Source organism: Papaver somniferum, chromosome 3 (assembly GCF_003573695.1).
Source record: "Papaver somniferum cultivar HN1 chromosome 3, ASM357369v1, whole genome shotgun sequence".
Classification (NCBI taxonomy): domain Eukaryota; kingdom Viridiplantae; phylum Streptophyta; class Magnoliopsida; order Ranunculales; family Papaveraceae; genus Papaver; species Papaver somniferum.
The window spans coordinates 183,953,961-183,979,418 of NC_039360.1; the positions used below are offsets into that span (position 1 = coordinate 183,953,961).

Here is a 25,458-nt window from a genome sequence, read left to right on the forward strand (position 1 = left end):
CATTTCCTCTACTTAGAAGTATTGTTTTCTGGGGTTCCTTATTATTTTCCCATTGTTGGGTCGTATTGGCGATTTCATTCAAAAATGTCATCGCCTCATCAACAGTTTTATTCTCAAACCCACCTGTGCATAAGGACTCAACCATGGTTGTTGTTGAATAATCTAAGCCCTCGTAGAGGATCTGAACTAACCTAACCTTCTCTAAACCATGATGAGGACATTGAGAAATTAAGTCATTGAACCTTTCTAAATACCTATATAAAGATTCTCCCTCTTGTTGAGCAAAAGTAAAAATTTGTGTCCTAATAGACGATGTTTTGTGACTTGGGAAAAACTTATGTATAAAGGCAGATGTAAGTTGTTCATAGGTTTCAATTGACTCAGAATCCAAACTATACAGCCAAGATTTGGCTTTATCTTTTAAGGAAAAGGGGAATAACCTAAGTTTCAGTGCATCATCACTAAGGTTTTTAATTTTCAGAGTACTACATACTTCCTCAAATTCCCTAACATGAAAATAGGGGTTCTCATTCTCTTTTCCTAAAAAGATTGGGAGCATCTGTAAAGTTCAAGGTTTGAGTTCATAATTTGCCTCGGTTTCAGATAACTTTATACAAGACGGACGAGAGGTCCTAGTTGGGTTCAATAAAGCTTTTAAAGTTGCCATTTCTGGCACTACCGAAGGACAAGGAGTACTTTCTTCACAAAGAAGCAGATTCTCAAAACTGAAGTTTCCAAAAACGGGGCTCTCTAAAGAAGAGTCTTCGAGCTCCCCGCCTTCACAAGAAGAACCACTAGGTTTATCACTAATCAGACGACCTAGAGTGTTTCTTTTCCAAGCCCGTTCTACCTCGGGCATACACTAGAAAAATAAAACTAAAAAAGAAAAGCCCTAAAAGGGAAGGGAAGTTCTATGCAAACACAAACAAGGCTGACTCCACCACAACAAACCTACTGAATTCTAGCAAACAAAAAGCATGATGGCTCCACTTAGATTGTTTTTAGACCAGCTTCTAATCCTTCGAAAGGGAATTCGTTACAATTTAAGCAAACCCCTCTGGAGTCAATCCGAGTCAAAGTAAGTTGAATTGAGGCGAGGGAAGCTCAGTGGAGATTTGATACCCAAGGCCTCACCGCTATCACAAGGCGGCGCATTCACGCATTCAACTCACAGAGACCATCATGAACTTCGAAGTATGCTAAAAGAGTAACCAATATTTTTCGAACGACTTTCCTACTAAGCTCTTTACCCTATAGGTCTCGTTCTGTTCCAAATTTTAAAGCTTAGGTTCGCGTTTGGTTTCGTTTTCCTAAGGCGGGCAAGAAGAGAAAGGTGATGAAATCCGAACCCTTATCTTGTATGGCCAGTTATTGCCCTTTACTAGGAATTTAAAACAACCGTTTTCAGTTCCTCAGCATATATGCAAACGAAGAAATACAGTAACTCGCTGATAGGGGATTCGCGAGTGTTTCGACAAACTTACCTCCCGTTCCATACGGGGGATGAACCGTTGTCGTCGACTCGGGCCACAACTCCTATGTTGTGTACGAACCCGAGGGGCCGAGGTGATATCGTAATCACCGTCCTTATCTGCAAACAGTTTAATATTTAATCTACGCTTCCGTAGGGTTTAAAAAAAGTTAATGTCCAAAGTCCAAAAGAAAGGTCCAAATAAAGTGCAAAAAGAAAAAGAAAAATACAAAATAAAAAGAATTCCTAATACAATCTAATAAAATAACACTCTCCTTTTTTTCTCTCTTTTTCTATAAAAAAAAATTCTTCTTCTTTATCTCCTTTCGCTTTTCCTTTTACTTCAAGTCTTTAAATATTCGCCAATAGCTTTGGCAAAAATTTCTTTCGCTCCAAATTCCCAAAATCTGAAAGGAAAAGACAAAAACCCAAAAACGTAAAGAAGAACAAAAAAAAATAAAAAAATAAAAAAATCTAAAAACTCTATCCTAAAGACAAGCCTGCGTCGGCGGCGCCAAAAATTTGATGTTATCTCAAATATGTTGTAGTAAAGAGTTCGTTGAGGCTTGTGAAGGCAATGAATTCTAGATTTAATAGAACTTAAAAATATAGAAAACTTAACTCAAAATTGATTTCAAGTGATTGGAAAATAACCAAGACACTAGAATCCACTATTACACATGAATGATGTCAAATATTTCATAACTCTAATTATTCTTTTAATCCTTTATTTCTTAATCCACAAATAATCAAACATATTCTCAAAAATTAATTGTATCCCTTAAGCATAGATTATCCAACCAAAGCATAACCTATCTAATTGAATCACAACTAATGAAGAAAATTATGTAAACTTTTAAGAACTCTGCAAAAGCAGTGATTGAGTGAATTATAATTAAATACTAGAGAAAATGAAATAGTTACCCATTGCTCGTGTGTGAATAGCTTCATCCATTTCCTTGGTTACGAGAGAATTAGCCGCTCATCATGTTGGAAACACGCTCAAAAGTTGATTTCATTTATGCTCAAAGGGTTACAAATGATGAATAAGGGAGAATTATAATAAAATTCGGGTTTGCAATGCTTAAAATTGTTGCAAAAGCCGTTACAAAGAGCCGTTACTGTACGGTTGTGCTTTTTAAGTCTGTCTCTGATTTGCAACCCACAGTATGAGTCGCTGACACTATTTAAAGACGACGGTTGTGGCGAGTCTGTTCTTCAGTGTTCTTCAATGGCAGCAGCAGCAGCAGGTGGTCTCTCTGCAAATTCGATTTTTTTGACTCTGTGGTGCTCTAAACTTCTCCCAATCTCTCCGTCCCATTCTATGATATCCCAGCAGCCTATTTATACTCAAAAGCCCCCTCGAATCTCGAGTTAAATACCACAAATTCTCTATTATTCGGCAGTAAATAAAAAATATTCTCCGGATATTTTCTTCTTCATCCGAGCATCTGCAGTTGTCCAACCTTCCTTATTTTCCTTCTACACGCCTCTGCAGAGTCCAAATTCCATCCAAACACGAGCAGTACACGTTTCAATTTGTTGTAATCCCGTGATGGAGTTTTCCGGCCACGTACTCCCTGTTTTCTTCACCACGGCAATTCCAGCCAAACTGGGTCGAAACAAACACCCATACCAGCTTTGTTAGGACATATCAAAACTACCCATTAAGTTTCAGCCCTTTAGTCTACCCAGAACTGCTTCAAATTTCGATCGAAACTTCATCCAGTTTCAGTGCTTCTTTTTCCCGCCAAATTTAATTTTCAAACGAAGAAGATGGTGTCCCCCTAACCAGCTGTAGGGTGCGAATAACAGCTGCCTTTTTGGGGTGCCCCTTAGTAATTGAGGTGCCCCTTAACCAAATATGGGCTCCGTATAGAAAGTGTCCTCCGGGGGTGTTTCGAGTGATTTTTCGAGCCGATTTTTCCAACAATATTTATTTTCCAAAAATACCTAAAAATACACAAAACACCATAGGACGAAAACGAGTACCAACAATACGAAGCATTGAGGACAAATTAGACACATAAATGCGTCTATCAAATACCCCCAAACTTATTATTTGCTAGTCCTCGAGCAAAACTAATAATAAATAAAACCGAGTTAATCTCGGGAGGGTTTACCAGAGGTGTACCCACAAAACTATTACTTCTAATTGGTCACAAGTATCCAAAGAGCTATGAGGACATACATATTCTCAACCTATCTCCAAGTAACTAGAATGCCAGAGAAATTAAATGTGTCAGCTCTAAAGCTGACTGAAGAAAAGGGAGACACATCCGCAACACTGCTAGATAAAGAGATATCCGCTACACAGCTAGATAAACGAATGTCAATAATTTTCTACAGGAATGTCAATTGGAAGGCTGGCCGTGGTAATACTCACAAACTGAAAATCCAAGATCAGCGTTTACATAGTTGATTGAATTGTCGCCAACACGATCGTCATCATCAGGTACAACTACAGACTTCCCGTTTCTTTTCTTCCCCGCTTCAACAACATGAATATCAACCTGCAATAATAAACACTTAAGTTCAATAGAGATTTGGATAAAACGTTCATTCAAGGAAAATCTCTGCTAAAACTTACAGATGTCCCAGCATCCGCATGAGCGTTAGGTTTTATTACCTAACGCTCGCACGTGCACTATTTTAATAAATGATTATTTGATCATACTTTCACCAACGGGTCAACAAAGGACTTTGGTGCATGCTCACTTGAGCACTTGGGCGCTACATGGTCAATCATCATCCCATGTAGCCGGTCCCTCCTTCACTCAGTGACTTATTTTCAGTAAATCATCAATTGATCAGCAATTGATCAAAATTAGGGTTTCGAACGAATGCTCTGCAAATCATAATTCTGAGCAGGTTCAGACATTAATAATTTTATGTTGATCCAGCAATCAACATCTGGATTAATTATATAATATTCGATCCTGTTAGAGCATAGCTCGGTCAACATCGCATGCGTTGTTATCTCAAGCATGTTTGTCAATGTTAGTGATCAAAACTATAAGTCTTGGTTTCTAACCTACATATCTAAAGTCTCGGACTAGGATAGAAAAGTGTAGTTGAGCTCAAGGACTTCATGGCGATTCAACATACAACGACGAAGATCTATAGAAGGAACCGTGGAACTTCATCAACAAAAAGGTATGTGGAGAAAAAAGTCTATCTCCTACTATCTATACAAGGAACTTATCTATCACTCAAAAGTATATCTCTTCTATCTCCTACTTCTTATGAGACAAAAGTCGTATGCTATATAGACTAGATTATACACATTTGACATTTCGAGTTGAGCATTCATTGCTTATATTTTATCTCGAAATCATGTGTTGGTAAATCGTTTCGCTTTGATCAAGTTTATCTTCACCTAGTGACGAAAGTCATGAAAAGTTTCAATCACTTTGAGAATTGCTCTAACGTGAATCGGTCTGTGAATAACGGCTACATAGCGTCCTCTGAGAATGTCTCAATGATTGAAATGAGAGTTTAGATTACATAACCATGTATTCCTTGAAACGAAGTTTTCGAACTTTGTTGATCAAGAGAAATCGGAAGGATTGTGAAATTGGCTTTCCAAGTCCGTGAACCTAGTTCGCAGACTCAGTCCGCGAACTGTCGGAAGTTCTCGACCGAGAATTTCTGCTGGATTTTCCAAAACTCGTTTGTGTGCTAAGTCCGCGAACTGGCGGAAGTCTCTTTCCGAGAATTTCTGCTGAGTTTGGAAATCTCAACCGATTAACTTAAGTCCGCGAACTTGTTTGTGAACTTAAGAGGTTATGATCTAAAGATGTGCTTTGAACATAAAACATTACTAAGGAATGCTTTATGCAAACCGTGGCTATAATGTTTATGAGCCGATTCAATCGAATCGAATCATCTTTGGTTCAATTGTGTCTTGTGTAGTTACATAAGATCTCATAGCAATTACACAACTCTGTAACTAGTTTATTTGAGTCAATTGAACTAGTTATGGTGAAGAAGAACAAGGTTAATATGAAATGCTCATATGGTTAACCTTTTGGGTTAATATGTCGAACCAACATACACGTACACGTTTGGGCATGGTTTTCACGAACCCAGTAAACGTCTACCCAAGTGTGTGTGACAAGCTAAGTTTTCGATCTAACGGTTGAGAAATATTAGCTTGAATCTAAATCAGATTTTCATCTAACGGTGAATATGGATTGCTTTGTAACTAAGGAAAAACTCTGATTTGAAGGCTATATAAAGGAGACATCTAGCATTGTGCAAAACTAATCCCCACACGTCTATTTGCTACTAGTGCGCCCGCTAGAGTCGATCTCCATTAACCTTTGATTTTCTTCTCCAAAATCAGGTTAACGACTTGAAAACTTCATTGGGATTGTGAAGCCAGACCGATACTACTTTATCGTAGTTGTGTGATCTGATCTTGCATCTTATATCGTACAAGTACAATAGATTTATTAGCTTGAGATCGTGAGAGTTCTCCGATAGGCAAGATAAAGAAGTCACAAACATCTTCGTCTCACTGTTTGTGATTCCTCGACAATCCTCTTGTGTAGTCAGGAAGGATTGTAGAGAGGTGATTGATTAATCTAGGCTGTTCTTCGGGAATATAAGACCGGATTATCAATTGGTTCATGTTAACTTGATTTTATATCTAAAGACGGAACAAAACCTAGGGTTTATCTGTGGGAGACTGATTTATCCTTTTATAGAGTTTTCTATGTGAGACAGATCTGTTTATTATCAAGTCTGTGATTTTGGGTTACAACAACTCTTGGTTGTGGGTGATATCAGCTAAGGGAATCAAGTGCGCAGTATCCTGTTGGGATCAGAGGCATAGGAGTACAACTGTACCTTGTATCAGTGGGAGATTGATAGCGGTTCAACTATAGTCCAGTCCGAAGTTAGTTTGCAGTAGGCTAGTGTCTGTAGCGGCTTAATACAGTGTGTATTCAATCTGGACTAGGTCCCGAGGTTTTTCTGCATTTGCGGTTTCCTCGTTAACAAAATTTCCGGTGTCTGTGTTATTTCTTTTCCGCATTATATTTTATATAATTGAAATAATACAGGTTGTGCGTTTGTGATCATCAATTGGAAATCCAACCTTTGGTTGTTGATTGATATTGGTTGATCCTTGGACATTGGTCTTTGCTACCGTCCAAGTTATTCCTTGTATTTGATAAAGACTCTCTATTGTTTTTAGCTTGAGTAAAAATCAAATCAAGAGAGAGATATTAACTCCTTGAGATACTTTTATCTAGATTGAGTCTGACTGTCTAGTTGATTCTCTAGCAAAGTATTTCGGAGTTAGTCCATACAGATTGCTAATCGAAATATTTGGCGGTGTTGTTAGACCCCCGCTTTTTCAGGTCCATCTACCAATATTTTAACTAATATTTTATTTGGTCACGCTACCAATAATTCATTAAATGGGCAATATTTGCTCAGATGCTCGAATATTGATTCAATTATCAATATTCAATAATTCATCAAATGAGCAATATTTGCTCAAATGCTCGAATATTGATTCAACTATAAATATTCAGTAATTCATCGGATGAGCAATATTTGCTCTGATTATCAATATTCATTATGTTGATTGAATTATCAACATCATTCGAGAACTACACGTCCCAGCAGACATGTTCAATCCATGAATCCTAGAGCATTCAACAATCATGCTCAACTAAACAATACTTAGACTCATCAAGTCAACGACCGACTAATCAAATACATGTCTGCCTTGCAGACTCCACATTCGCGAGACATCAATCACGTCACATGAGGGATATTAATTAGGGTTTACGTATGGCGGCCTACGACACGTGTGTTCATCCACGATGAGAAATGTGAGTAAGTCGTGCAAGCAGTTGAAGGAGTTAGCAAAGTAGTGGGTGGACAATCAACCAAGTCTCTGCACAACCTGGAACTTGTTCAAACACGAGTTCCCACTTTCCCACTCTTTCACTCGAGCAACCGTCACACTTACCAGAGATCAATGTGTCCACATTCTAGCAATATAAATAAGTTTTTGAATTCACGATTGAGAACAACATTGGTCGAATTGACAACATCCATCGTCTAACCAATAATCATCGTGTGAGCAACAATCTCTCTCAATTGAGCAGAATTCAAACTTATTCTTCATTTGCAGAAACCCACAACACATTCACAATCCTTGATCACCATTGATCTCAACACTTCTCAGCTTCCCTCTTACAGATCAACCCTCTTCCCTCTTGGTGACCGAATTGACTTTGGAACGACCATTTCTTGGTTTAGGCCGGAGTCCTACAGATTAATGTCTCGAACTCAAAGCACTCTCGTGCAGTGCCTTTGTTTGAGGTTAGGCAGTTTGCTCGGTTGAGCAGTCTCCGTCCGCGCGGTCGTCTCTCCACTTCCTAAATAATCAACAAATCATTTTTCCCCATCAACAAGTTTAAAAAGACATAATCCATAAAAAAAGATATTGCAAAAGATCATACCCGATAAACAAGAAGGAAAAGGATAAAAAAAAATAAAAAAGCATACCTAGCTCTTAGTTCGTTTGAAAAGAAGATAAAAGAAAACACGGAAAACGATTATTCAACGTTTTCGTTTTTCTATTTCAAAATCACAAATAAAAACAAACTAAAAACGTTTTCTAAAACGAGGACTACCAAACACGTTTTGTCATGTTTTATGTTTTCTATTTATTTGAAAACAAAAACAGTTTTATACAAATCGTACCAAACACAACCTTGCATTCTTTGAAACATAACAACCTCTTGAAACTCTATCTTCCAATTCTCATCATAAGTAATATCTTCTGCTAGCATTGTAATAATTTTTATTTTGCCAACTTGAAGAGACTTGGATAATCTTCGACCAAAGAGTTATTGCCACATCTATCATTCCAAAAAGAGATTGTTGTTCCTGAGCGTAAACTAATGGTGGAATTGGAAGAGATAAGGTGGTTAGTTTCAGCCGTATTCCTCCAGCAAGAAATGCCAAAAGTAGAAATAACTTTGCTAGGCACCTAGTTAGAGAAGTTCGAGCCAAATTTTTCAACAACAATCTTTTGGGTTATTTTGACTTTGAGTCTGAATTTTGTGACCAGTGTTGCATTTAGGGCCTAGAAAATCCAGTACTAGAGTTTGGGTCATAGGATCGTAGTTGACCGTTATCAAAATAATTAGACTTTAGTTAATTTATATTAGTTATTAACGGCGTCAACTACCGTTAACTCGTGAGTCGCACGTAAATTTATTTTTACTGGCTTAACGATTTAGATTTATACATATCTCACGGTTTAAATGAGAACTATGATCTTAGGACCCAACTTCTAATATTGGATTTTTAAGACCTAAATATAATACTGGTAACAAAGCCGAAACTCTTTTTTCTTTTTGGTGGAAAAGTTATAATATAACTAACAAATACAGTACAGTAAGTTTACAAGTACGTTTTTATCAAATACATTGGAATAAATGTTAGATTTCTGAACTCTTTGCTTGAGGTTAATCAGGCAAAAATCATCTGATATGTAGTGTGGTAATTTGGATCCCAATGACGGTTAAAAGACTTTCGATTCCCCACAGAAAAAATTTGAGTATAAAGTTATAAAAATATAACTGTTGATCATTCATGATAAATCAGTAGGCTTAGTTTTAGGTTAGACCGACAACATCAAAACTAACATGGCTGCTAATAGGGGGTATCATTTTGCTTGGAGTGTACCAATTCCTTACCAAAATATGTTTAATCTTATATGCAATTTGGTACACTCCCAAGCAAAATGTTACCCCTTTAGCAGCATTGAAAACTAAGCCGAACCATGATACGGATTAATCAGTTAGCTTAATAGCACCAGTAAACAGAGAGGCAAAACCAATACATTTAAGGGCGAACTGCCTCCCCATGACTTGACCTAAGATCTATCGGTGTGCATTATTTATTTCTTCATATCTAAGTATTCGATTCTTCATGGATCTCTCTCTTACTCGCTCACTCACTCTCCTCTCCAGAGAAAGTAGTCGGCGATTTGCCAAAGAAAGTTGCGTACAAATAGTAATATTGAAAGATGAAAAAAAAAAAGAAAGAAAAGAAATGACAGGTAATTAGAAACAAAGAAAATGTCTAGGGGCGAAGTACCTTAAAAATTTAAATCACACAACTTTCTCTCTCATCCTTAAAAAAAACACCACTTGCCCAGAAGAAATCCCTACCCCACTTGGGTTCTTGAATTCACTGAATCCATCCTCCTTCCTACCCAACATCCCCATCTTCCTCTCTCTCTCTCTCTATCTATCCTTCCCTATACTACTAACTAAAACTTCATTCAAACCCCATTCTTCTCCCTATTCTTCATTCCATACTTTCAATATTTACCCAAACAAAGGGAACATTTATACCCCACCATTAACCTCAACCAACATCATGCACAATCTCTGAGCTTTTCTTTTATTCACAATAATCTCTCTTCTGCACTTCTCCTTCTTCTTCTTCCCCATACCCTCCTCCATTCCTAATAATCATCTATACTATATATCTCTTCCCCAAAAAAAATCAATATTGTATTGATTATTCTTATTGTTTCATTTTTTTCTTCTTAAGAGCATTAAAAAAAAAAACAGAAGAAAGAAAGAAAGAAAGAATTATATTTAGTAATTTTGAGAAAGAAAGATAGACAGATAAAGAGGTAGTAGCAAGGTGAAATGCAAAAGGTGGTTCAAGGGACCTTTGTAGTTTGTTGTCTCATTTGGAAATTCGCATCTGCATCTTCTCCTTCGGATTATCATTGCCAAGAACAGCATTTACATCATCACAGGTTTGTACCTTAAAAAAAAAAAAATTCTTTCCTTTTGATTTTCTCCGAGCTTTGATGATCATACTTCATCAGTGGTTGTATTTTTTCTTTTGGTGTCTCTTTGTATGATTTAGGTAGTAGCCCTGATTTGATTTTATGCATGCATCTTAGACTAGGTAGAAACATAAACAAAAAGGAAGGAACCTAGGGACCAAAATTGATTGGTTTTGATCATGACTAGATCTATTGCATACATTTACTCGTTTATCCAATTGATGATTTTGTTAGTAATATTCATGATACAATTGATTTGGTCTTATTAAAACATGTTAATGTGGCGGTATTACAGGTTGAAATTGGATTGAATTTCAAGGGCTAATCAAATTAAGGAAGGTTTTGGGTAATTGGAAAATGTTAATCTTGTCTCCCTGAAGAAGTAAGTATTAGGTTTGGGAGATCTGTGTTGAGAGAGTTGGAGCTAGAGAATTTGGCAGTTTAGGAGGTAATGAGTTTTGAAGATCGTCCGGACGTTGATTTATCAACAGGATTGTTTACTATAAGAGATCACTGGGTTGGAGGGGTCGGAATCATGGATGGAAAAACAAGAACGAATAATAAAACTAAGGCTAGTAGTGTAGTGATGATGGATGGGCAACAACAACAAATTCATCTGAACCATCGTCGAACTCTATCAGGATCGTCCGCAACATCGCAAGGGAATAGAGTTAATAACATTATTAGAACTAACAAGAACGTCCCCAATAGTAGTAGGATACCGATTCGAGCAAGTTATTTTAGTGTGGAGTCTTTATTAGTATTGGTAATGTTGACAGCCTCACTGCTAATACTACCGGTGATATTACCCCCGTTACCACCTCCACCGTTCTTGTTGCTATTGCTTCCTATAGGTATAATTATCTTGCTTATGATCTTGGCTTTCACGCCTTCGGATGCTCGAGACATTTCATCGTCTTATGTGTAAAAAGAAACAACTAATGAGCTTTTTCTTTCTTTGTTTTTCTTGGGTATATACACCGTTTTGCTTCTATTTCTTTCCTTCCGAGGATATATTTGAAATCAAACAATTATTTTGAATTGAGACTCATTACTAATCTGGACTGGATGTGTGAGAATTTGAGAGAGATATTATTGATCTAATAATCGAGGGAAGAAGATACAGACAAAGCAAAAGAAAATTACACCGTATACACACCTCACACGCTCTCTCATTACACCTCTAATGTATTCTCTCGTACTTCCCTGCAAGCTGATAGCTATGGCATTGCCCAAGGCGGAAATGACTCATTTACCGATAAAAAAACCTCGAAATACATCAAATTTTTTTATTTTTTTTGTTGAAAGGAAGCTAATTACTGTATATTATTACTGCATACGAATTACACGCCCTGTTATAACTTGGGCATTATCTAATACAAGAAACTGGTCTAAAAAAGCTGGTGTTGTATCAATATTTGGATTTCCCACCTTGTCCGCTCCTCTGTTTGCCAATGCGTCAACTCAACTGTCTTGTTTCCTTCTCGATATGTAAGTGAGATGCGTACATGAGGAATTTGTTGCAGTAGCTTGTGGATGTCTTTCAGTAAATGATACAGATAGTACAGTTAGTTCGACTCATCCGTATGTGTAATAAGCCAATGCACTAAAGTTGCAGAGTTCATTTCCAAAAGTAGATGAGTTGTGCGCATATTAACCACTTCCCTGAGTCCAAAAAGAACATGCTTTAGATTCCGCCACTATTGCCATTGTGATTCCTAGAGGAATCGCTGCTAATACTAAGTGCTTTCTCGCATGATTTCTCAAAATATATCCTGCCCCTGCAATACCAGGTTTTCCCGGTGTCCCTCGAGCCGCGCCATCAGTGTTTAGCTTCAGCCAAGGAGCTTCAGGAGGGTTCCATTTGACGTAGATGGTGCCAAAGGATCTGTGACTGTTATTGTTTATCGCTGGTGCTTGTCCGATGATGACTGAAGTTGTGTGCGTTGATGCATATTGAAATTCGCGCAACATACTAATGATTGTATAAGCCGGGTGTTGGTTGCAGGGTTGTCGGAAGACCACCTGATTTCTCATAACCCAGATACCCCATAAAGTAAAACAATTTAGAGAGTGATTGCCACCCTTCATTTGTGCATCATTCTAAATGATCCCCTGTACTGATTGTTGTTGAAGTTAAGGAAGAATAGTTGGGAGTGATGGATAGAGGGATGCCACCTGATACCAGATTTGCATAGATGTCTGGCATTGAAAAAATAGGTGTTCGGTTGATTCTGGTTGACCATTGCATCTGGGACAAATCGGGGTGGTGGCAATCTTCCTGTTGAATAACAATTGTTTGTTGCCAATCCTTGAAGGATAGCTTTCCAGATAAAGAGTTGGATCTTCGGGGGACATGGCAGGTTCCAAATATCTTTGAACTTTAGAGAGTCCATGGTGATTGGTTGTTGCACTTCCACTAGTTGTATGATGCTTGTGTAAGCTGACATAACCGTGAATTTTCCTGTTGACGTGTGTTTCCAAATTAGCTCATCTGGGCTTGCACTGGATGGAAGATGAATGCTAATGATGTGGTTTGTGGTGGAAGAGGAGGGGGAGATTGTTTCTATTTTCTGCTTATCCCATTGATTGGTGAGAGGTTCAATCAGGTCCGCCACTGTTGAGAAGCTGGAGTTAGAGTTGGTGGGTATAGGAGGATGGTTCGGGATCCAATCATGATTTCAAATAGGGATCGACATCCCATTCCCAATGATGTGGGTCATTCCCTGAAGGAGAAGAGGCTTAAGTGCAGCTATAGTCGTTCCCGCTGGGCTTGGTTTATTGACACGTACCTAATGAGTATTCAGCAAGTCATTTCCTTTAAGTTATTTTGAGCTGTAGAGACGAGACCATAAAGATGTTGGTTGTTAGTGATCGGACCAATCTCTTTTCAGAAGCAATGCTTGGTTCATTGGTGCAGATACTCTAAGTAGAAATTGACGTTTACTCCCATTTCAGCTGGGCTTTAGATTCTTTAGTCCTACCCTCTCAAGCATGATACACGGAGGTCTAAACTTGTCAAATTTAGAACGGGTTAATCCTTTTCTCAACGATTTAGTCCAAACCGATATATTTTAGTCTCAGAAATACCCTTTTTATCAAAACCGTGTACTAAATTGTTGTCGATTCATTTTTTTATGTTGTTCTCAAAGCTCTGCAATGAAAACTAAATAATTCAGGGCTTAATTGTTGATCTCGTTTCAACCGATTATTCGAAGCTTTTCGACAGGATTTGGTATATGAGATCGTAATCAAATTTTGTTATTCAAAATCTCTGAAACTGAGAAGAGTATTTAGGTTTAGTTGTTAATCTCGATTCAGCTGGATTGAATCTTAGCTAGTTTTTCTTATTCTAGATCTTACCCTAGACGGCATAGTAGGAGGAAAATGAAAACAGTTTGGTAATGGAATTACCTTAAACTGTTGTAGCATGATCTTAATTTTGAAGAGATGGAAGCCTTATCAGTGGATTTCTTGAAAAAACTTGAGCAATTCACTCAACAGGTAATTGTAATTTTCAATTTCGTTAGCTGATTCATATATGATGCCTTACTTTGCTATACTGAAAAGCCTATTTGCTCACCGTTCAATTTTTTTTTCACAATTTTCTTAGTCGTATTTCTTTTTGTAGCCTGCAAATCTAGGTTATTTGGGGAAGACTACCAAAGTTGAAGCTCAGTTAGAAATTACTTTGTTTTTAAAGGTAACATCTATTTGGGACCTACGGTGGACTTTTTCTTTTGAAATTTCATTGTTAATTTGTTTTAGTTAGTATTACATTGGATATGAATTTAGCTTTGCTTATTTTTTCTCTTTAGGATTTTCACCTTTCTTAACGGTCATTACATAACAATTATACACATTTTTATGGTCTATGTGTACATAGTTATACACATTAACAATTTTTAATCTTTTTATTTATTTATTTTTTAGCTCTTTTAGAGATGTTTATCTGTGTCCATTATATTTTGATTTTGTGTACTGGGTTGAGAAGTGTTCATTTGTTGCATAGGCTAAATTCATTTGCTAATTCTAGTTTCAATTAGTGCAGTGATGCCGCATTGGGCTTTCTCAAAATCACCCTTTCTTGATAAAGTTGTTTATGACACCATTGCTGCTCACCATTGCCTTTCACCATTGATGCTCACCGTGTCCAGATAAGTGTAAATATATTTTTTTACTCACAAATGTAAAGTAATAAGTATCCGTCGTATGGCGTGTCCGGCAGAACAGATATATATAGACCACAGATAGTCTTATACTAACCACCTGCTGTTAAAGTTTATAAGGAACTCACATAAGTAAAATAATATGTCGCGTCTGCAATACCCCAGACTAGCATTAGTTATAAGAAATGGCCATGAACACGTTAGGTTTTATGTTATGTGCTAGGTGAATGTGATCCTTATACGATTTCTAAATATATGTGTCCCTGTAAGTGGAACTGACTACTCTCTAGTCAAGAATGTCCTAACCGGTCTTTCCAATGTTTTTTTTTCTTTTAACTATTACCTCCCTTTTGGAATTTGGTGAGAAATTTGAATTTATCATAGCAATAGAAAAAAATGAATGGCCTAACCATAAAAAATGGAACCACATTAGTTAGCTACATCTATTGCTTTATAGTGCGAAGTGGTGGACGCGTACGCCTAGGATATTGATTTGCCTCTTCAAATGAAACCACCTCGCACCACATGAATGCAACCTCATGCGGTGCCTTGGTACTTGATGCTTATTTAAATGACATCCGTGTTCCAATAAGAAATTGATGATTCACCCGAGTATCAATTGTTTAAGATTCATTGTACGTTAATGTGTACATAGTTGTACAACTGTTGATTCTTGATGTGTACATAATTGTACACCTTGATTAAGTAAGGATTAACTAAGTAAGGTGACTGCAATCTCTTTTAGTACTTCCAAATTTGGTTGCCTATGACTGAGACATTTTTACTTTTCTATACCTTCTAGTTTCTAGGTTAGAAAGGAGAAACCGTGATATTTTGAATATGCTTAATTTTGACGTTACCAAAAAAGATGCTTCTTAGAGAGGGCTGATACCCGATATTTGCAAAATCCTAGGCTACATTCAGCTTTTTAATTTATTATCTGGCTCTTTAGTTAATGATTAGCTTACCAACACCATACTATGTATCTAGGGGAATGTGTACATAGTTGTACACATGTTGGTTCTTAATGTGTAAATAGTTGTACACATGTTAACGTGCACATTGTTGTATACTCGTTGATCGTTAATGTGCACATGATCGTACACCTATTAGTTAATGCATACTAACACTTTCATTACTGCCATATAACTCTGCTCAAAGCGACAAGGGTAATTCATGGATTCCATAATTCGACATTGATGATCAAACAGAATTGGTCGCATTCGTTTGTGGGATAATCTTAATGGTTGTTTACTGTATTCTGGTTGTTTACTGTATTCTTTTTGTTTGGAGAACTAATTTTCTTAGTGAGCAAAGATGTATTATAGGTTACCTTAATGATAATGTTACTACAGGAACATCAACATCGACAAGGAAAGGAGGACTTGATTTAAAAGTGATTGTAAGGTTTCCGGTTTTTTCCTATCAAGAAAACGAGTTGCATCTCTGAATAGTAAAGTTGGCAAGGTAAATTCTTCACTTGTGCCCTCTCTAACCATTTATTCCTTTCCGAATGCTTCAAAAAAAAAATTATTCTTTTCCTTGTGAAATCTGTGAAGATATCTTTTGAAAGGTTATAGATCGGTAGAATCTTTATATGCATTGTTTTTATTATACCGGTTGTACAAGGTGCACTTGTTTGTACACCAATTATGCGCAGTGTACTTTTTAGTGCACTAGTTTTATCGTACGTACTTGTTCTAAGTCGTGTACTTTGTTTCTGCATTGATTATGAACCTGAATCTAACAAAGTAGTACTTGTTTTAGACTTATCTATTCACAATAAACGTATAATTCTTCATATGTCGGATATAATCATCTCCAAGTCTTAATTAGGTAGTAAAATTTAGGGAGTCAGTATTAACAGCTATGTTCAGTGCGCACCCTCTACATCTATTTGTTCAATTTTTTTGTTTGTTTTGTATTATCTGCATGTTGCACCCCGGGCTTCTCTGAAATATAAAATAACTAAAAAAAAACCCGATGCTCATGCTAAATTTTTGTCGTTTAGTGTTGCAGGTTTGCTTAGTTCTTCAACAACTTATTTGTGTCAAAATAACTTCTACATTTCCTTATTGTTTCAGAGAGTAGTATTAAAAGTTGTTTATCAGTTAAGGTTATGTAGAAGTCATGTTCACAAGTGATTAATAGGCCAATGGTGATAAATTTTACATCTTAGTGGATATCAGTGAGATTTTATCAATGGTCTAAATGTTACACACACTAAAGCGTAAATATTTTCTTATTGATCTACTTACAGAGCTTGCTTCAAAATTATACTCTCCCAAGGTGTTGGATTTTTTTATAAGTTTTTACATAGTTGTACACCATTGTGCTATTTCAATAATATATGCATGTTTTGTGGTATACAGTCTGTTTTGTGGGTATGAATGTTAGATTCTTTTTAGGTGTGTATATAAATGTACAACATTGTGCTCTCTCAAAAATATAAAAACTAATTCTTGATGAAACCCTAAGTAGTTATTTTTTGATATCATGAGATGATTTTAATAGCATGCTTGCCATTTGTTTAGGTACTTTTGGAGGGAGCTTAAGAAAGTGGAGAAGAACAATGGACAGGTTTTGTAGATGGGTGATTTTATGGATTTTCCGATTTGAATAACATGCTTACTATGTGTTTAGGTATTTTTCGAGAGAGCTTAAGAAAGTGGAGAAGAATAATGGACAGGTTAACGATTTTCAAGATGTGTACATGTTTGCACACCAGTGTAAACTATGATTTAAAAAAAATGAGAATTATATAGTCATATGGGTATTTTTTTTGTAGCTCTCGGAAAGGGCTTTCCGAATATATAAAGTTAGCAAATTTTGGACAAACGGTTTATAAGATAAATCGTTTTTTAATTATTTATATACTATTTAATACTGTTGACATCATCATGAGTCACTTCGGACTAAACTGTAAATGTTTGGACTAAATTGTAAATCAGGAAGGTTATATATGTATTTTCCGTATTTTAAATATCTTTTGGACTAAATTGTACCTAGTTAACTCGGGATGGACTACTCCGTACTTTTTGACGCGTCTTTGGACTAAACCGTTTTTTCCCATACTCTAATGCCGAGTCCCCCTTCCTCCTCTGGTCTTGTGACTTTCTGCCAATTCATTGGATGCATTTTCCTTTTCGCATTTGAATTGCCCCAAAGAAAGTTTCTGGTGATTTGATCTAATCTCTTATGAACATGTGTGAACACATAAATCACGAGGGCACCCTACGTGTTCACAAACAATTTTCGCACATGTAAAAAACTCTTGAATTAAATGACACATGCATAGAATGAATGATACTATCGATTCATAGACTCAAAGCCTTCGGGCTCATCACTGCCTAGTCAAGTAATACCAGGAATTGAACGTATAAGGAGTAAGACTACAAATACGAACATAAATACGAATCATAAGGGATATACGATGAATATAAAAGTGCTGAAATATAAATAAGATGGAGATTTACGTGGTTCGGCACTAAGGCATACATCCACGGGGGTTGGTGTTTCACTATGTATTCAATGTTTACAAAGATAGTCGAATGATTTTTGAGTATACATTAGTCTGCGGAAGCAAGGGATTTACTTACTCTTCCTATTTCTCTCTCTTATGTTCTCTTATAAGGATTGTGGATTGGTCGACCCCTTTTCTCTTAGTGGAGAGGGGTATTTATAGGGTTGAAATGTGGGTCCTACTTCTGAGAAGCCGTTGCAACCTTATCTTCTTGTGCTTTGTGCCCATCACGCAGAGGTCTTCGCTATATCCTGCGGTCTAAGCTTGAATAGGAAGAGCTATCCTCGCTTGTTCCACGAGCTGATTGACGCGTGTTTATCTCTTGGTATTTAATGCGGGCAGTTGGACGTCCGCTCGTGTCAGACAAGTGTCTCTTAGTCTGGTCACATCTGTGTCAGTCAATCTCTCTCTCAACCGTTGATCTTGGATCTTCCTCGGGATAGGATGTACTAAAACCCGAGGGGTATTATCTGGTGCTCCTCTTTGCCATCATACCTCTGTGATCCTCAGTCCTTGACCGTCAGATCTGCTGACCGGTGACATTTTCTGATGAGATGCTCCCCTAGGTGATGACTGCTTGTTATCATGTTTTGATGTCTCGCTTTGCATGCTTTCCACGTGTCTCTTCCTGTACACGTAGTGGAAAATGAAATGTGTACATACAATTTGCCCCTCTTCTTCTGACCTGGGCGTATTTTGCAGTTTAGAAGAAGAAAGATCGTCGCACACGTTTCATCTCTCCAGAAATAACTTCCCCTATAAATACGGGCACGTTTCCCACTTTTGTATTAACTGCTCCTTGGTACGAGGGACATTTATTGTCTTCTCTAGCTTTATAAATAGGAAAGAGAATGTGAAAATAACTTTCATCCTCTTCTTGTCAGTGTTCATCCTCTTCTTGTCAGTGTTCATCCTCTTCATGTGGTTTTTGTTTTCTATTCTTGTTCTTTAGTCATTTATTATCGTCGTCCTCGTGAGGAAGATAACCTACTTTCAATTTTCTGACTCTTTCGCTTTCGACTGCTGCTTCCCCTGTATTAAAGGTAACTTGCTTTTGATTTCTCTGATTTTTCTATCTTCGCATGTGGTTGGTGCTTGTCGTCCTCTTTTATACAGGTATGGGGTTTTTCATTATTTCTATCATTGATTTATCTATCTTCTGTTGTTGTATCTACCCGTTTGTCTTCTGCTGCTGTACTTTTGTCTTTGTGACGAAGAACACATATGTCGAAGCATATATGCTTGCCCCTGTTCTTTGTTACAAAGTTTATAAGTCTGTATCTAAGTGTCATCTCTGGAGTCTGATGGGGTATATCTGATTATTTTCAAATTTTAGGGTTTTTGATGTTAATCCGGATGAACCACCAGTTTCTGGGTTTTTTGATCTTTAGTGATCCCCTCGTATTCTCCCCTAAACTATTTTTGTGTTTCCTCGTAGCTATGTCTGATCGTCCGTGGGTTCCTTACCAGACCCCGCCGTCTAGTCCGCCAAGATCCCCTCCGCGTAGAGACTCTGATAGATCTCCACTTGGGGAAGGTTTCTCTAAATCTTCACAAACGGATCCTCGTGGTCATAGGGTTTCATCTTCTTCTGGTACGAAGGCTTTGCCTACTAAGAAAGGGGATCTGCCGAAGGGTCCTTCTGGGTCTAGGTACGCTGTTAACCGCGCTCCTTATCGTCCTCGTGAATATTCTAGGAGTACGTAGGCTTCCCCTCGTGATGATTCTATGAGTGCGCGGGCTCCTCCTCCTCGTAGTGAAACATTGGATGTTCCGCCCCTTCGTTCCATGGCTCCTCCTTCAGTGCCCCTACATAGTTCTTTGCCGCCTTCCCCAACGGTTTCTTTCAAGGGGAAGTACTCCAAGGGTACTATGTTGAAAGCTGATCCACCTAAAAATCTTCCTTCCAAAAGGAAGGCTTCAGAATTGAGTCCCATGTCAGATTCCGCAGACGAGGAAGAGGCTGCCCCAGTGATACGCAACGTTTAAGTTGGTAAGAAGAAGGTCACGTTCAAGCATATTGATCTTGATATGTTCCAGGAAAAACATGAGCTTCAAGCCTTTGAGGTTCGCTTCTATTCCCCTGATGATGATATCACTTACGAACTCATCTCAAAGTATCAGTTTGATGAGTTTCATCTGTTGACTACGGTTGGAGCCTTCGAGGCAGGTCTCATGTTTCCCATGTATAAGTCGGGTGACTCCTTTTATTATGATTTGTTGGCTAGTCGTGAAGGTTCTTCCACAAACACTCATAATCGTTCTGTGTCGCAATTGTCTGGGAATTATCTTCGTGCACTGAAGGAATGTTATCTGCGGAGTAAGGGGGAGACGATGATGACCTGCTACGTTCCAAATTATGCTGAGAGAGAGTGGTACACTCCTCAAAATTTTAATAGCTCCTTTGGGGATTATGTCAACAGTAGGAACCGTAAACCGTGGAGTGTTAGTCTTCGTAACATTGTCGCTCCTCGGGGTGAAATTCGTCTTTAAAGTGAGGTGAGCGATGCCAAGCTGAAGTATGTTCCTGGCACCGAGGGATCTGCTAAACGGAAACTCTTTACTGCTCGTGAAAGGATTAAGCGTGATCATGATTATGAGTGGCATGCTACTGTCATTGAAATTGTTGGCCCTTGGGCTTACGGTTGGATTCCTGGTCCGCGCGGTAGGCGTCCTTCTGAAAACAGCAAGCCTTGTGAAACTCCTCCTGCTCGTTATGGAGATTTCTGTCCTTGGCATCTGAATTTTGCGGGCATGAATTTTCCTTACGCTCTTGATGTCATTGATGGAGATGAGGAGGAGGGTTCTGGTGCTACCCTTCCACCGAAGAGTGCTGCTACTGCCAAGGTACAGTTTCTTCTTATATTTTCTATTCTATTTGCCCCATTTTTTCCTTGGTTGAAAAAAAAAATTCAAGTGAGGGAGAAAATGAGCTTTTGTTGGGACGTTTACTGGTTTGTTAGGTGTCGAAGAAGAAGAAAATTGGACCCAAGCAATCTTCTACTGTTGTGACTGGTGAGGCTAAGGTTTATGAGGAGGTTACTAGTCCTGTGAACGAAGGGTTTGCTGAGGATGAAGAAATGTCCGATGGGGAAGAAAGCACTGATACTTCTCCTCCTGATGAAGAGGGTGGTAATGGTGAAGAAGAAGTTTTCGCGGGTGGTGATGGTGAAGCTGAGGGTAATATTACCGCAGGTGGTACTGGCGAGGAGGGATCTTCCCATGTTGGCGATAATACTGGTGGTGTGGGTGGTGAAGGATTTGCTGCTGGTGGGAATGAGGTTGTGGGTACTCTGCCCATTATTTCCCAAGAATTTTCCTTTGGTAGGATATATTCTGCAGAGGAATCCTTTGATGTAAACGCTGCCATGGGTCTTGCTGAATACTTCTCATTGCTTTCCCCAAATGATGATTGGGATGTGCTTGGGAATCTTGGTAAAGAGGGTGCCACTGGTCAGCAGGCTGAAAATGCAGGTGGTCATGCTGAGGGTTGTGATATTGAAACTTGCGCGGATGAGGAGATAACAGCCAAGGAGAAGTCTGCGGTTGAATCTCCTTCGGAGGATTTCCCTCACTCGCTGATGCCTGAGGGTGAAGATGCCATCTTGGCATGGCTTAAGAAGAAGAATCTGATGTTCGTCCCTAATCCTACCCCAGTGGTCACTGGTGAGAAGAATTCCGACGCTTATACTCGTCATATGATGCAATTGTCTTCTGAGGACTGTGTTGCTGAGATGTGGGAGAAGAATTTGAGAGCTTCGAAAGCTAACCTGGTAGTTGACCCTCCATCCTATGTTGCTGATATGATGGCCATAGATGATGGGTACCAGTACGGTTTTCCCCAGCAGCGTGTCTTGGAGGTAAATCCTTGTACTTTTTTCTTCGTGATATCCGAACCCTTCGGTGTAATAATGTTTGTTGTTTGAGACATAGATGATGAGGAGCGACCATTGTAACCATGTTCTGTACCAATTCTTCAAAGCAAAGTCTTTAAAGTTGGAGGCTAAGCTTCGTCATAGAGAAGAGGAACTGTCTGCGGCTGAAGTGGAGATAAATGAACTGAGGGGCCGTCTTAAGGAAAAAGAACATCTGGGTAACGCTGAGGAGAGTCTTCGTTCAAAGCTTGCTGCAGTCCGCAACGAATTGGAACAGACTCGCAGAAATGTCTCGTCCCTCACAGGTTCGTATTTTACCAATCTTGCAGTTCTCGTGATTCCCTATTTGTACTTTGGTGTTCTGTCTAAGTCTCCCCACCCTATCTTCAGTGGGTGGAGTCCCCGAGATGATATGGCTTCGGAAAGAAAGGGAACGACAGAAATCCCTTATTGTAGAGTTGGTGGGGAAGTTGAAAAGCGAAGCCGTAAAGTGGAACGCTCGTGCTGATGAGCACAACGCCTTAACAGGTGAGTGGCGTGAAATGCGAACACAAATGGTTGATATGAAAAATAAGTACAACCATGACCGTCGTCTATTCAATGGTACGCTTCTATGGATGCGTGATAACCTGCGGGAAGCTCGAGGACATGCTTCGGACTTAGAGGCTAGAGTGCGCCTTTTGGAAGAAGAGTTACGACATGCTCGTTCCTTCTTAGGCCCAGGGGTTAGGGATAGTATGATGCGTCTTACCGAAGAAAGAGATAATGCTAGGGCTGAGGTCGGCGCTCTTAGTAAATCCCTAGCAGCGTCCCGAGCTGATGTTGCCCACCAAGTGGAGTCTGAGAGAGATCTCGAAGTAAATGTGTATCGACTCCATAAAAGGATGGGGGATATGAATGATGAAGTCAACCATCTTCGTCACTTGGATTCAATGAAGCAGGTAGACTTAGATGCGAGTCAATTTGCTCTTACGAACCTTCAAATGGATTATAAGAAATTATCCGACGAGTATGACTTTCTTGATGAGGCATGGGACGCAGTTGTTAATGAGTATGAAGAGGCTTCGACTAATGTCGAAGGTATAACCTCGTTTTATCGAGTGTGATTCTGTTATTTCTTTGTTTTAACCCCTTGGTATTTTTGGTTTTCAGCGCTCGAGGGACAGCTTCACGCAACAAATGATGAGCTTGAAAAAGCTCAATATGCCTTAGTGCAGCAGGAGGGACAAACCAACTATTTAAAAGGGTTGGCCGCGTTTCGTGAGGAAGCAGCATAGATTGCCTCCAAAGAGGCGGAACGCCTATCTTCATTGTTGTCTCAGGCCCACCAGCGGACCGCTGCTATCACATATAGAGCTCGATGTCGGTTAGCTGAGGATACCAACAAAGTCCTAGACAAGATTGAACTTGATCTTAAAGTTGAACATGGTCTTGTCAAGAATTATCCGCGTCGTCTCCCACCCGTGCCCTGGCCTGGATCTTCTGGGCCTTCTTCAGGTGGTAGCGTGCCTTCATCTCGCAAAGACAACCCTGCTGATGGAGCTGTATCGTCCAAGTAGATTTATTTTATTAGTCATAAAAATTTGATCCTCGTTGATTATATAGTTTCAGATCATTTTTTGATGTGTTTCTTGCTCTATCTTATTTGTTGAACTTGTAATCAACTCTTTATGGAATGGATCATCCTTTTGGCATACATGCGTTATCAATTCATTTTTATTTTAAGTATTGTGAAGCGTTAAATTAGAAATAACTTGCTTTGTTAAAAAGTTCGAGTGTTTGGGTGCGACACCGAAGGTAGGTACCTTCGTGATCGTCTTGATACCTGTCACCCCGCTGGCGAATCCTGGGCCAGAGGATTCCCAAACGGTGGGGGACGAGGAAGCGTTCTAGGATATGGGATGCTTATTTGAAATATTTACATGCACGCATTCCGTCGACCCGCGGCCTTAAAATTGGTTGGGTATCTCTTTCTGCTGGGTGCCTTCCCCATGGTCTTACACTCATAGACACTGATAGGGGAGCCCTGAGATATTGTAGATTAACTACTTTCCCCAATATTGTTAATTTATTATGTAATGTACATGCGTTCACCCAGCGGGCCTTTTGACCATTTCTTTTGCTCGAAGATTTTGCAAAAAGTTTGTTTGATTGATAGATTGAGGCCTGCTACTCCTCGTCCAGAGATAGAAACATGCAGAGAGGTTACGCTGCCTTCTTCTTCTGGTATTCTTCACGCAGATGCAAAGCTGCACTGCTCCTATGGGTAGTACGGTTTGAGCCATTTAGCATTCCAAGGGTGTCGGAGGACCTCGCCTTTCAGATTGCGAAGATAGCAGGAAGTGTTTCCCGAAATGTCGTGTATTATAAAAGGTCCTCCCCATGTAGGTGCTAACTTCCCCCATTTCTTCTCTCGTTGATACTGCGGGATTGTTCTTAGCACATAATTCCCTTATATTTCGAAGCTTAACCTTTTTGTTGTATTCTCTCGCTAATCTTCGTTGATAATTTTCCATCTTTTGCAATGCTGCTTCCCTCCTTTCTTCCAGGTCGTCCAGTCTCTCTAACATCATGTCTGTTGTGAGATTTTTCTCCCATGCTTCGGTCTTTGTGGTTGGCATGAGGATCTCTGTTGGGATGACTGCTTCAGCTCCATAAGTGAGGAGAAATGGGGATTACCCGGTGGAATATCTTCGTGTTGTCCTGTACGCCCATAATACATTGTGTAGCTGCTCACACCACCGCCCCTTATGTTCGTCTAATTGCTTTTTGAGGATAAGGGCGAGGGTCTTGTTAGTAGCTTCCGCTTGTCCGTTTCTCTGAGGGTATATGGGGGTGGATTTGTTCTTCCTTATTTTGAAAGTGTCGAAGAGCATGTCTATATTTTTCCCTTGTAATTGCTTATCATTATCGAACACGATTTCCGCTGGTATGCCGAACCTGCAAATGATGTTTTGGAATATGAAAGTAAACAATCCACGTCTCTGATCCTGGCTAAGGCTTTATCTTCCACCCATTTACTGAAGTAGTCCGTGGATACTATCAAAAATCGTCTTTTCCCTGACCCTTCGATGAAAGGACCAACGATATCTATGCCCCATTTTGCAAATGGCCACGGACTATCCACAAAATTTAGCGTTGTTGCTGGCGTGTGTATCTTTTTGGCGAAAAGATGATATTCTTCACATCGTCGGGACATTCTTGCGGCATATTGTATCATTGTGGGCCAGTAATATCCTTGCATTTTTGCTTTTTCGGCTAGTGATCTCATGCCGCTATGATTCCTTGCGTCACCGTAATGAATGTCGTTTAGAATTCGATGCCCCACTTTCCTGGATAAGCAACGTAGTAACGGTCCGAGGAAAGATTTCTTGTACATGACCCCATCCCGAAGATCATATCTTCCTACTTTGGAGAGTATTTTCCTGACTTGTTTATGATCCGCGGGTAATGTTCCATCCTTGAGAAACGCATGAATCACCATTCTCCAATCATCTTCGTTGCTGAAATCTTCGTCTTGATTTGCTCTCGACAGGATTTCTTCTTCGTCGAAATCGTTATGGATGTCTTCTCCCACC

At 39.0% G+C, this 25,458-nt stretch overlaps 1 long non-coding RNA gene, 2 other non-coding genes and 1 pseudogene across 3 annotated transcripts; all 4 read left to right on the forward strand.

The window, feature by feature from the left end:
• Positions 1–203: 203 nt before the first annotated feature.
• Positions 204–303, forward strand: LOC113362455 (annotated as a pseudogene).
• A 13,049-nt stretch (positions 304–13,352) lies between these two features.
• LOC113358239 lies at positions 13,353–17,320 on the forward strand. The gene is made up of 4 exons (XR_003364324.1): positions 13,353–13,817; positions 13,945–14,016; positions 14,365–15,949; positions 17,017–17,320. It is a non-coding gene; the product is annotated as an uncharacterized LOC113358239 (long non-coding RNA).
• On the forward strand, positions 16,411–16,552 carry LOC113362538. The gene has a single exon (XR_003365784.1). It is a non-coding gene; the product is annotated as a small nucleolar RNA snoR134 (small nucleolar RNA).
• LOC113362500 lies at positions 16,632–16,714 on the forward strand. Its single transcript, XR_003365752.1, has one exon. It is a non-coding gene; the product is annotated as a small nucleolar RNA R11/Z151 (small nucleolar RNA).
• Positions 17,321–25,458: the final 8,138 nt, after the last annotated feature.